General features: G+C 42.8%; 1 protein-coding gene across 11 annotated transcripts in view; it reads right to left on the bottom strand.

Annotated features, from left to right (window-relative positions):
* LOC111575146 (ELKS/Rab6-interacting/CAST family member 1-like) overlaps positions 1 to 13449 on the bottom strand; it is a 196946-nt gene that overhangs the window by 51903 nt on the left and 131594 nt on the right. The gene's annotated exons all lie outside the window — the stretch shown is intronic.

The raw sequence follows: 13449 nt of genomic DNA, 5'->3' as shown, positions 1-13449 counted from the left end.
CTGGGTTTTCTACTTCTCTATCAAGTAAGGAAAATTGTTGATAAGTGGAAAATTATAAATGATAATGAAATGAGTTGGGCACTACAGGGAATTATTTCATTGTGATACGTCTCGGCGGAGTAATAAATTAGATTAGACCCACATTTTTCACTTGTCAGTAACAAGAGAGGTCAAGATGATTACAAACAAGTAATGACGAACAGTTAAGTGCAGAAAGAGACACAAATTAATAAAATTCATACAACTGTAAACTCTGACTGAGGAAAAACAGGCAGAAATTATGTCATTCAAGATGTTTTTAGTTCACTGATGAATTAACAGAGATTTCTATAAAATTTTGAGACGTGTCTTAAAGTGACTGAAAGTGTTGACTTCACCATAGTCTGGAGATGTTTTAATACTGACACTGAACCATGTTTTGATTCCTTTTTTCCCTACTAGTGTAGTGTCCTGCATTTTCTGAGTTTCTTGTGTCTATTCACTACAATGTAGGTCTGTTGTAAGTTGGAGAAAGCCACTAAAGGCACTCAAAAGCACTAATATGAAAAGCCAGTCTTAAAAATGCCCATTTCAGAGCCACACAGGTGTGGAGCAAGGTCATAACCACACACATGCATCCCTAACCTGTAAAAGTTAAACACATGTGTGTCTTTGCAGGGACAGATGGTGGTATAATCCTCACCTTCCCCCTCTTCTTTCTCTCGTTCCATTTCATAAAATATTACAATCACTCTTTCTTCTCTTTGCTTTCACACGCTCCCTCCCCTTCTCTCTCTTTAGTCTCCATCTCTCCATAACGCTGCTGAAGAAAATAAAAGTTGGAGCGAAGAGGAAGGAGACTGTGAGAATGACAGAGGGAGAAGAGAGTGAAGAGAGCTGAGGTCACTCTGATCTATAGCCTCCTACAGCTGAGGGTTAAAGGCCAACATGCAGGAAACGCTTTCAGGGACACAGATATTCTTTAACATGCACAGGTGTGTTTTTATGTGTGTTGTATTAGCACTGCAAATACAAATCTTTTTTTCACTTGTATTCTGACGAAATGCAGTTGTCTTTGTCAGGTCATCAGTGCACAGTGAATAGACAAATAAGGTATTACTACACTGAAACAGTTTTTTTCTATAAAGTCGGATGCAAGATTTGACAAATGTGTTTAGATGTTTCAAAATGCAACCAATATTAAAGTCAGTCCTGACTGAAAAAGTAATTAACTGGGGGTAAATGGTGTTTACTTATCTACAAACAGCCTGACAATACTTTCACTTTGTCAAATTAACCCTCTGAACCCAAAAACCCACTGGTAGGGTTAAAAGGCATTTTATCTTTAAAAATGATCAACTTTATTTCAGCCATAAAACCAATTGTTGGATTTTCAACTTTCTGACAGTCCTTGAACTAATCACGTGTGATATGCTGTAAAAAAAATTTAATCGTATCTACGCTAAAATTAAGATTTTTCATCAAAATAATTATATTTCACGTGTCTCATTTGAAATCTCACCTAAAATAAACCATTTGCTCTGACCAGATTGTGTAAATAAACTAAAAACTCAGCAGCCACAAATGACAAAAATTCAAGCACGTTTTGGCTGAACTGCAGGTTGTGTTTACACAGAATACATATTAGACAAGTATGGAAATAAATCTAAAATGTAAGCAGTAAAATATCTCAAGTATATAGTCACCAACTGTGGGTATGTCGTCGTACACGTTAATGCTAGATTTATTTATTTTTTTGTAAATTAAATGTAATAAAGTAATTCAACTTTCGTTTTCTCTCTTTTATGATTCATGTAATTATAATTTTGTCATATTGCACAAAACACATTTCTAAGTCCTCTCGACTTCCTGCCATGGTTGTGCTGTTTTCATAGAGATGATGGCTTTATTTTGCAGTGATAAATGAGTCCACAGTAAGTAAAAATGTGTCAGGAGCAAATAAAAACACACAGAAATTGCTTGGGATTCAGAGGGGGAAAAGCAGACTTCTCTTTCCACTGCACTTGCAATAAGCAACACATTTATCATAATCAGTTTTTAGGCTGATTTACACAATTTAATGTGATCCTCTGAATTCAATCTGTTCTATAGCTTGGTGCGATAGCTGTGGGGCACAGGTTACCACAGCAACTGAACCCAAATTCAGACCAGACGCGAGGAAGCATTTAAGCGCTCCATCAAAAAACACCGACTCTGACCTCTGAATCAACCGATGAATGGTGGTCGCCATAAAACACTCCAGAGAAACTTCAAAAAACTCCGGTGTGGACTGTTTGTAACATAGAAATACGTGAAACCACATTAAAGACAATGCAAACATGGGGGAGTGAGTTTACTGCTTACTAAAACATGTACTTCATTACTGATTTACACTCACTAGTAATTTCACACTGCAACTTTCTCTGTCCATCTGTCTGGTAGATTATCAGCGACACTGAAGAATTTACTACACAAGTATCAGCTTACTTAATGGTAACGCTGCAAACACACACTCAGGAATACGTAGGAAGTCTCGACTGTGATCCATCACCGAGGGACTGAAAATTATGACACTACAGAGAGAACGGGAGAAAGAGATCACGAGTGCTGCAAAAACTGCACACACCCATTGCATGCACACACACATTCACTGGCAGCAGCAGACAGTAGAGTCTCTGTGTTGTCAGTAACCACCTTCGAGACCCCGAGGTGTCATAAATGACTTCAAATAGAACGGAGAGGGAGACGAGGAAGGAAGAGAGAGAAGAGTGATGCTTGTTACAGTGACTTCATTTGACACAGCTACTCTCTTCACTCTTAAACACCAATTCAAACACACTTCGGGCACACAGATTTTTCTTTTTCTTGCGTGTACAAACCCTATCTCACTGAATCCTTTTGAGCTTCTTCCATCCATTAAGTGGATTCTTGGCAATATTCAATAAATGGAAATATTTTTGCCACAAAAGCCTTGCTGCATTGTGTCTATTCAAGTGGTTTGAAGGATGAAAATTATATCACTACCTCTAAAAAGCAGTTTAGTTAAAATCCAGAGGAAAACTGAATATAAAGCTGTGCAATCTCTCCTTGGTTGTGATTTATTGTGTGTCATAACTGTGTCAGTGTGTTTGGCGTGCAATGTGTGCATGAGAGTGTTCATCACGCATGCAGAAATAAAAATATATGCAGCCGTGTGAGAACAGATTGCTCCATAAGCTGGAGTCTGCTAAAAGTTGGTAAGAGTACAAACTACTGTAAAATGCATATGTGAAAAATGAAAAGATCTGAGTAAACGATATGTCTGTAGGGTTCTTTTGCTCTGGTGTATTGGCAACTAATCAAGTATCCACTTAGTAAAATATTAGAGCGATTGTTTGAGATGGGGAAGGATAAACGGCTTAGAGAGTGTCAAAGAAAACAAAGACGAGAAAGGTGAAGAAAAACTGGAATCGATACAAAAATGTGGAAGCAAAGAGGGGAAGAAAGGGTTGCCCTGTAGACTAATTTCCCTTTTACTAAGCAGGTTAGTAACAGCAATACCACATTTGGACAGATGAAGAAGAAATCCACTGAAATCCCAGTAGGCTCATCCACTAAGGGGTTGGTTATTTCACTAGACCCACGAGAACCTTAACTGTGTGTGTGTCTCTGAGTGTGTGTGTGAATAGACCTCTGTGTGGAACCGCAGAGGCATTTGGTCATGTTTATATCCTTGTTTTTGGCCTGGCTCAGTGTGTACATATCGGTGTGTGTGTGTGTGTGTGCATGTGCATTAGTGTGCTAGGACTGGTCTATACATACCAGGGAAGTGACGCGTACGGTTTTGTGTGCGGGCAGAACATTTACATAAATACAAATTCATAAAAAAGTGTTGTCAGTTGAGATTTGTTGGAAATCAGGACTGTGTGTGTGTGTGTGAGTGTGTGCGTTTGTATTTATATCTCGATGGGGTCCACAACCTGACAAATCACTCACGCCGTGGGGTCCAATTTTTCCCGTGGGGCCCAAAACCGGGGCCCCACAGGCACAAGCATTGCAATCAATAGAAAATGGCCTCCTGACATGCCTGGTGCGATTTTCTTGAAAAAAAAAAATGGACCCCATGGAGTCTGACTTCACACAAAGTGTGTGTCGGACAGCGTCCCCAGTGGTCATTGGTGGGTACTGCAGTGTGTAAATTTGCATCCGTGGGGTCCATTAACGGAGAGTGTGTGTAAGTGTGTGTGACAAAAAAATTCATATTTCATACAGATTTATGCATTTTCAAGTGATTAAACTCGAATGTTATTGAATTACTTTGCCTAAAATCAATTCAGGAATCAATTTAATCACTATAGCATCCTGTCAAAGCAGTCAATTCGTTTTATTTGCAGTATGTATATGTAAATATAAATACATATTTTCATATAAATATTGTCATAGTGATTTTAGGATCTTCTCACTATCCAATGTTAGGATGGTTGTTGTGCTGTTCCACTGCAATGTGCTCGGTCAGAAACACGAGGAGATGCCACTGTAGTTTGACGTCTTTATTGAGCACTGCCTCACATATAACACATTCCATGCATATTCTGTGCAGCTCTGTATCTCCCACAGCTTCAGTCTCCTCTCCACTACAGTCAGATACACTACCAATAGCCGTAACATCCTATTGGCTGTTGGCTGAGGTGACATGAGGGGTGAGCATGTCACTCACATGGGAGAGAGGATGCAACCTGGCTCACAAGAACTGCAATGAATCCTTTTTACAAATATAATGAATGTACTAGTTAAAGGCAAACTGTGAATGTCATACCTCAAGAAAGTCCTGAGGGAATTTCTTCACATTTATGCCACACCTCAAGAATTTAAACATCCACTTAGACTTGGACATTAACTGATTCGATTTTGAAGGTCAAAGGTCAAATGATGTCAAAACATGTTTTTGTCTATGACTCAAGTATTCACATTAATTATGACAGCGTCAAACAAAACCAACTGAGATAAAATTATTAAGTGATGACATGTATCCAAGGTATAACACTGAAGGTCAAAGGTCAGGCTCATTCCTAATAGTCAGATATTTCAAGAAAGGCTTGAGAGAATTCTTTCAAATTTGGCATAAATGTTGACATAGACTCAAGGATGAACTGAGTAGATTTTGATGGTCAAAGGTCAAGGTCACTGTGACCTAACAAAACATGTTTTTGGCTTTGTTGTATGAGATCACGTTAAATTAATTTGTTAATGATGACAAAACACACAAATGTCTGAAAGATTTAAGGTCAACAACTGAACACTGTCTCACAAAAATGCTATTTATGTCAGTTTATGGCCAACATCTCTCATGTTCCTATATCAGTTGACATGAGTGATGTCTATTTCTAAGCCTGTTCTCTTGTCTAATGCCTGATCTTCAGCTGACAGTGCCTGCTAACATGCTCCTGACACACCTGCAGCTCATCCTCACTAACTGCCACTCCCAACACCTGCAGTTTAAAGACCAATCTCTCCCTCCGCTCTCCACCAGTTTATTGTAAATCCACTCATGCTATCTGTTCAGTTTCTTTTCCTCGTGTGTTTCTTTCTGCTTGTAGCCCTGCTATTACCTCCAGTTCTGTAAATCCTCACTCAGACTGCTTCCCCATCACACCCCAGTGTTAGGATGACTGTTTTACAGTTGGATAAAACAGGAGGCTTGAGGCGAGATAAGATGCAGGTCAACCTGGCATTTGTTCACCAACATTCACATTAAAAGAACACAAATAGCAAAGGTGGTTAACTGGTGTGTTGTGTCGCTCCTTTCCTCTCTCCTCGCTCTCACTCAACTGCCAGTCTTTTATAGGCATCCCCCTAATCAGCCCCTCAGGCCTACCAACATAAGGGTTAACCAAAATAATCAAACACAAGAATTTCCCAAAAACGCAATGTCTTTAATTTTAACTATAATAACAAACATTAAAACTGGATATCCATTTCCGAAAAACGACTACCAACATCCTCATCAAGCAATACATTTATTTTATCACCTGAAGAGATTTCTTCTCACCCTCTCCTCACCTACACTTGGTTCCTCCCGGAACCTTTAAAAAGATGTTCCAGCCCATGGGGACTCTTTGGCTGGAACACCTGCAGTGACAAAAGACAGGTGAGTCATGTCACACTTTTCAATTTATGCATTATCAAAACAATGCCCCACACCCACTTCTACAGGCATTCAGTTATAAATGAAGTCCAATCAATTAATCCTTGTACTCAAACTGTTGCTTTCTGCCTTGTAGGCCTCAGCAGGGTTTTCACCCAATGTTGCAAGGAGAAGCCACCAAACAGCACATGGCTGCACATGGCAGCACATGCCAGCCTCAAACCCACACTCATTAAATCCATAAGACACAGTCATTGTTTTGTGTCTTATTGTATCTTGAATGTGAATTCCATATAGGTAATGAAGCTACCTTCATTAGACCCAGTTTTCCTCCCTGGATTTTGCCCACTGCCCCATCTCCTACTAAGCTCTGCTTTCCCTCAGTTATAGTTTTTGGTTTTTGTAATTAACTCTAAACCTGCATCCGTCTCTGTGTCTCCTTTGGGAATACATAATATCAATATCTACAAACTGAATTCGCAGTAAACAGAACATCTGCCCTCTGTGCCCTTCTCCTCCCTGACTGAGTATTCAGTATTTGTACAATGTCACTGCTTGTCTGTCAACAATAGTCACCTACAGTGTATATCAAAGTACGTCAAAGGAAAAGGTGAATCACTCAAAAAACTAAGCTGGGAGATTTAAAAAAGCAATTGGATATATCCTGGCCTTTTCCTTTACTTATTTTTAAACTTTTACACTGATTCATTAACTGTACCACTTTAACAGGGCTCTGCTTGAGTCACACTTGTAACTGTCTGAACAACAGCAATGATTCTGTTGCCTTTTGACCAATTTCTTAGTCTGATGTGATGTTGGAGGCCATAGTTATGCCCTGTTTCCCACATATTTCCTATATGTTTGCAGACTGACTCAGACTCAGTCCCATCCTTCATTTCTATCACAGCTGATCATCATCTGATTAACCATGCCAGGATATCAGTCACTAACAGTGTTTCAGTGTGCTGTTTCAGCAGTGGAGGGACTTGAGGGCATCACATTTCTAACCATTAGCATGAGGGTCTTCTGGCTCACTTCAAGTCAGCTACCAACCTCAATTGCATGTAGCATTTACCTGTCCTTTCCTGTGCAGTAAGCGTTATGCAAGGAACCCTGAAGCATGAACATTTTTTGAGTTGTTTCTGAATTTTGCTACCAACCTAGCATAGCCTTCATCTGCCAGCTGTGGTTGCAATGGTAACTTTGCTAATGTTTACCGAAATCTGGTGTGAAGTCTTTGGTTCCTATAAAATATTGTCTAATTATGGAACATAGTGGTGGGACCTCTGCATCTTACTCACTCCATTAGATTGGGATGCTGAGCCAAACTGAAGAAATCTATTTGAAATGGCAAGATGTGCTACTTTAGCTTGAGCAGAAGCAAACTCCACAAGGACAGGGCCTAGCTGTTCAAACAGGAGTGTGGGTCATAATGTTATGGGTATGAGCATGTCAGACAATTAGGACAACCAGGAAGAAGAGCATTTCAGATTTTGAATACAATGCTCTGGTAAAAATTAACCTTGATTACAGCTAGAGTACATGACCAACTACAGACCTCTCAAAAAGGCTCCTTAAACACAAATGTGGGTTTGTTATGGAAGTTGAAATTATATGCTCACACACATATGCACTGCTTGAATTTTATTTACCAGCTATATACGTTGTATATTTAATGCCAAAGTCATACATCATAACAGTAAACTATGAATCAATTTCAATGCTAGCTTGTACCTTGTATGTATCATCTAGCTATTCATACATGTATCCAACTGTATGTTATATGTTCCTTGTTCCCCTCCCCCCCTTCTCCCCTTTCCTCTCCCTCTCTGCCTCTCTTCCTCTACCTCTACCTCTCCACCTCTACCTCTCTCTCTCTACCTCTACCTCTACCCCTCTACCTCTCTACCTCTCTACATCTACCTCTCTACATCTACCTCTCCCTCTCTACCTCTACCCCTCTACCTCTCTACCTCTCTACATCTACCTCTCTACATCTACCTCTCCCTCTCTCCCTCTACCCCTCTACCTCGCTTCCTCTACCTCTTCTGTCCCCCTCAACCCGTCCGGCCAGCAACAGATGGGTCCCCCCACATAAAGAGCCGGGTTCTGCTCAAGGTTTTTTTCCCTGTTAAAAGGGAGTTTTTTCTTGCCACTGCCCCATTAGGACTGCTCTGGGGGTTCAGGCATATGGTTTCTGTAAAGCGTCTTGATACAGTTTGACCTGTAATTTGCGCTATATGAATAAAACTGAATTGAAGTGAATTGAAATGGTTACGCTAATGGAGAATGACACTTTCATATCAAACACTTACTAAAAACAAGTACGCAGTCAACTAGTCTATTAAAAATACAAATGGACACACAAGCTGGGCATATTGATGAAGGTTATAGAAGTAAGAAATCTTTTCTCCAACCACAAATATGAAAATGGCAAATAGCAGAACATGTCCTTTACCAAAGAGACAATAAGCAGTGTACTGGTGTACTCCATTTGATTGCGAGATTTAGATGAAGCAACCAGAAAATTAGTTTGCACAATAGTTAGCAGGTCTTCAATCAAAAGACAAACAGAACAATTATTCTGGGAATGGCAGTGTATTGTTGTTAATTTGGGGGATTATGAACAAAGTGATGGTGTGGTGAAGAAGAACCACAAGAGGTTTATATTTTCAATAGGCCAGCTTTAACAGTTTACACTGTAAGTCAAGATGAATATCATGTAAACAAGGAGAGTCCTGACATGCCACTGGCAGAAGGGCATTCAGACATGGTAAAAAGATTGACTGGTTAATAAATTTCATCCACACCAAGTCATACATCATGCATTTACTGACATGAAAAGCCACATTAACTTTGAAGTTATGGCTATGGTTTTTACCTTTGACTGTCTTGCACAACTGGAGAAGTATAGCTTCTGTGCTGAAGTATATCTCCACTCATATTTTCAGAAAATGTTTGCATTAATCCTTCCTCTTGCAATGTTTTAAACAATGAGGTGCTTTGTGTACTGCCTTTTTGGCCAGTTGTTCGTTTTTCCACTCCATGTATGGCCATTTAATAAGTCCTGTTTGACGCGTTGAAAATACTGGTCACGTTCTGTGTGAATCTGCTTAATGCATCTCTTCATCTAACAGCTCATCCCCACTGCACTATGATCTCCTGCAATATTTAACTTGATCTGCAGATTAAACAACAGAAAATGGCCAAAAACTACATAACTAGACCCATTTTAACGTAAGTAAAGCACCAGTAATGAAGCTTTGCTAAGTTAGTGTCATAAACATCACATTTCCTGTTGCTTTCTTCATAACTGAAGTATCCCACTTGTTCCCTGATGGATCACTTTTATTGTGAAGGAATACCAACAGGAAATGTTAAGTTTTCCTTAACAGCAACTTAACACAGCTTTGCCATGTCATTACTGAGTGGAGGATGATATAGTCACCATGGGGACCACTAGACAGTAAAGGTGTGTACCAGCACCAAGTCAGAGGTAAGGGAGAAACACACACCTATAGCGGGCCCCACGCCGACCATGCCCATCCCCCATAGTCGGCATGGGGCCCGCTATAGGTGTGTGTTTCTCCCTTACCTCTGACTCGGTGCCGCAAAAGTCAGGAAGTGTGTACCAGCATCCACTCAGACATCAACTCCGCTCTGCTGTCTCTCCTCTCTGCTGTCTCTCCTCTCTGTCCTTTCCGCTGTCTCACCTCTCTGCTGTCTCTCCTCTCCGCTGTCCCTGTTGTCTCTTCTCTCTGCTGTCTCTCCTCTTCTCTGTCTCTCCTCTCATCTGTCTCTCGTCTCTGTCTCTCCTCTCTGCTGTCTCTCCTCTTCTCTGTCTCTCCTCTCCACTGTCCCTGTTGTCTCTCCTCTCTACTGTCTCGCCTCTCTGCGGTCTGTTCTCTCTGCTGTCTCTCCTCTGTCCTTTCCGCTGTCTCACCTCTCTGCTGTCTCTCCTTTTCTCTGTCTCTCCTCTCTGTTGTCTCTCCTCTCATCTGTCTCTCTTCTCTGTCTCTACTTTCTGCTGTCTCTCCTCTCTACTGTCTCTCCTCTCTGCTGTCTCTGCTGTCTCTCCTCTCTACTCTCTGCTGTCTGTCCTCTCCACTGTCTCACCTCTCCACTGTCTGTCCTCTCTCCTCTCTGCTGTCTGTCCTCTCTCCTCTCTCCTGTCTCTCCTCTCTACTGTCTCTCCTCTCTGCTGTCTCTGCTGTCTCTCCTCTCTACTCTCTCTGCTGTCTGTCCTCTCTGCTGTCTGTCCTCTCCACTGTCTCACCTCTCCGCTGTCTGGCCTCTCTCCTCTCCACTGTCTGTCCTCTCTCCTCTCTGCTGTCTGTCCTCTCTCCTCTCTCCTGTCTCTCCTCTCTACTGTCTCTCCTTTTTTCTCCTGTCTCTCCCTCTCTCCTCTCTGCTGTCTCTCCTCTTCTCCTGTCTCTCCTCTCTGCTGTCTCTCCTCTAAACCTCTGTCTCTCCTCTCTGCTGTCTCTCCTCTCTGCCGTCTCTCCTCTTCTCCTCTGTCTCTCCTCTCTACGTCTCTCCTCTTCTCCTCTCTCTCCTCTTTCTGTCCTCCTCCTCTGTCTCTCCTCTCTGCTGTCTCCTCCTGTCTCTCCTCTCTGCTGTCTCTTCTCTGTCTTTACTCTCTGCTGTCTCTCCTCTCCGCTGTCCCTGTTGTCTCACCTCTCTGCTGTCTCTCCTCTTCTCTGTCTCTCCTCTCTGTTGTCTCTCCTCTCATCTGTCTCTTCTCTGTCTCTCCTTTCTGCTGTCTCTCCTCTCTACTGTCTCTCCTCTCTGCTGTCTCTCCTCTCTACTCTCTCTACTGTCTGTCCTCTCTGCTGTCTGTCCTCTCTGCTATCTGTCCTCTCCGCTGTCTGTCCTCTCTCCTCTCTGCTGTCTCTCCTCTCTGCTGTCTCTTCTGTCTGCTGTCTGTCCTCTCCGCTGTCTCTCCTCTTTGCTGTCTCTCCTCTTCTCCTCTGTCTCTCCTCTCTGCTGTCTCTCCTCTCTGCTGTCTCTCCTTTTCTCTGTCTCTCCTCTCTGTTGTCTCTCCTCTCATCTGTCTCTCTTCTTTGTCTCTACTTTCTGCTGTTTCTCCTCTCTACTGTCTCTCCTCTCTGCTGTCTCTGCTGTCTCTTCTATCTACTCTCTCTGCTGTCTGTCCTCTCTGCTGTCTGTCCTCTCCGCTGTCTCACCTCTCCGCTGTCTGTCCTCTCTCCTCTCTGTCCTCTCTGCTGTCTCTGCTGTCTCTCCTCTCTGCTGTCTCCCCTCTCTCTCTCTTCTGTCTCTCCTCTCCTCTGTTTCTCTTCTCTGTCTCTCCTCTCCTGTCTCTCTTCTCTGTCTCTCCTCCCTGCTGTTTCTGCTGTCTGTCTTCTCCACTGTCTCACCTCTCCACTGTCTCTCCTCTCTGCTGTCTCTCCTCTCTGCTGCCTCTTCTCTCTGCTGTCTGTCCTCTCCGCTGTCTCTCCTCTCTGCTGTCTGTCCTCTCTGCTGTCTCTCCTCTCTCTCCTTTCTGTTCTTTCCTCTCCTCTGTCTCTCTTCTCTGTCTCTCCTCTCTGCTGTCTCTCCTCTCTGCTGTCTCTCCTCTTCTCCTCTGTCTCTCCTCTTTCTCTCCTCTTCTCCTGTCTCTCCTTTCTACTGTCTCTCCTTTTTTCTCCTGTCTCTCCTCTCTACTGTCTCTCCTTTTTTCTCCTGTCTCTCCCTCTCTCCTCCTGTCTCTCCTCTCTGCTGTCTCTCCTCTCTGCCGTCTCTCCTCTTCTCCTCTGTCTCTCCTCTCTACGTCTCTCCTCTTCTCCTCTCTCTCCTCTTTCTCTCCTTCTCCTCTGTCTTTACTCTCTGCTGTCTCTCTTCTCCGATATCCCTGTTGTCTCACCTCTCTGCTGTCTCTCCTCTTCTCTGTCTCTCCTCTCTGTTGTCTCTCCTCTCATCTGTCTCTTCTCTGTCTCTCCTTTCTGCTGTCTCTCCTCTCTACTGTCTCTTCTCTCTGCTGTCTCTCCTCTCTACTCTTTCTACTGTCTGTCCTCTCTACTGTCTGTCCTCTCTGCTATCTGTCCTCTCCGCTGTCTCACCTCTCCACTGTCTGTCCTCTCTCCTCTCTGCTGTCTCTCCTCTCTGCTGTCTCTTCTGTCTGCTGTCTGTCCTTTCCGCTGTCTCTCCTCTCTGCTGTCTCTCCTCTTCTCCTCTGTCTCTCTGCTGTCTCCTCCTCTGTCTCTCCTCTGCTGTCTCTTCTCCTCTGTCTTTACTCTCTGCTGTCTCTCCTCTCTGCTGTCTCTCTTCTCTCTCTTTTCTCTGTCTCTCTTCTCCTCTGTTTCTCTTCTCTGTCTCTCCTCTCCTGTCTCTCTTCTCTGTCTCTCCTCCCTGCTGTTTCTGCTGTCTGTCCTCTCCACTGTCTCACCTCTCCACTGTCTGTCCTCTCTCCTCTCTACAGTTCTGTGTAGCTCTGTATGCACTGATTGTGCATGTTTGGTTGACATGTTGAGGACTGAAGAGATGTTGTTACAGTACTGTAAAGCTCTGTATGGACATATATAGTACTTAAACCATCTAGTGTTGTTAAAGTACCTTTCAGTTCAGCTGTTGTTGTGAAATGGCTGACTTATCACCATGGTTACTTATGAGTAACATGGGGGACAAAATAAAATCATAGCAGATTGATTTCAGAAGCCTGTCTTTTGTTCAGTAACACTTCCTTACAGAGAAGAATGATCCTTCTAATGGTCACAGGAGATGCTGTTCTCTCTGGTTCCATCAGTGGAGACATGAAGAACTGCTTCTCTCTGCTTCTGTGAGGCTAACAGACGTAACATGACTGAGTGGTGATGGTGGAGTTACTAGTCCCCATGGGGGGCTACAAATCTGACTGAGGTGACTGGACCCCAGAGGGGACAAAATTTCAGGTCTAAAATTTTTGTGAGAGTGTTTGAAGTTTCAAGTGATTTTCAACCTCACAGGAATTTTTAAAAAATTTAGGAGTTAAAATGGTGTCTCTAGACCATTCAGAAAGGGTGGATCCCATGAGGAGGGTCCTGGTCAGGGGGTCTCACGGGGAAAGAAATACAAGTAAGGACTCCTATGCCTCAAGAATAATTGTGAAACCAGGTGGTCCAACTGAAAATCGTCAAGTTTAATCAAAATAAACTGTGCAGCTTCTCAGTGTCGTGTAGTTCTAGCACTCAGGGCTTTAACACAGAGTTTCATCAAAGAACTTGGAATTAACTCAATTGTCGCTAGTCAGGATGCCAGACTCCAGGATGGATTCCTTCCTGAGCAAAGGGACGTCTGGTCTCCAAGTGGAGGTGTGGGTTCAAATCCTACTCCTGACAACTGTTCTCAGACTTCAGTCCACAAGTTGGATG

This window comes from Amphiprion ocellaris, chromosome 21 (assembly GCF_022539595.1).
Source record: "Amphiprion ocellaris isolate individual 3 ecotype Okinawa chromosome 21, ASM2253959v1, whole genome shotgun sequence".
NCBI lineage: Eukaryota > Metazoa > Chordata > Actinopteri > Pomacentridae > Amphiprion > Amphiprion ocellaris.
The sequence above is the reverse complement of the archived record's forward strand: the minus strand, read 5'-3'. Positions and strand labels throughout refer to the sequence as shown.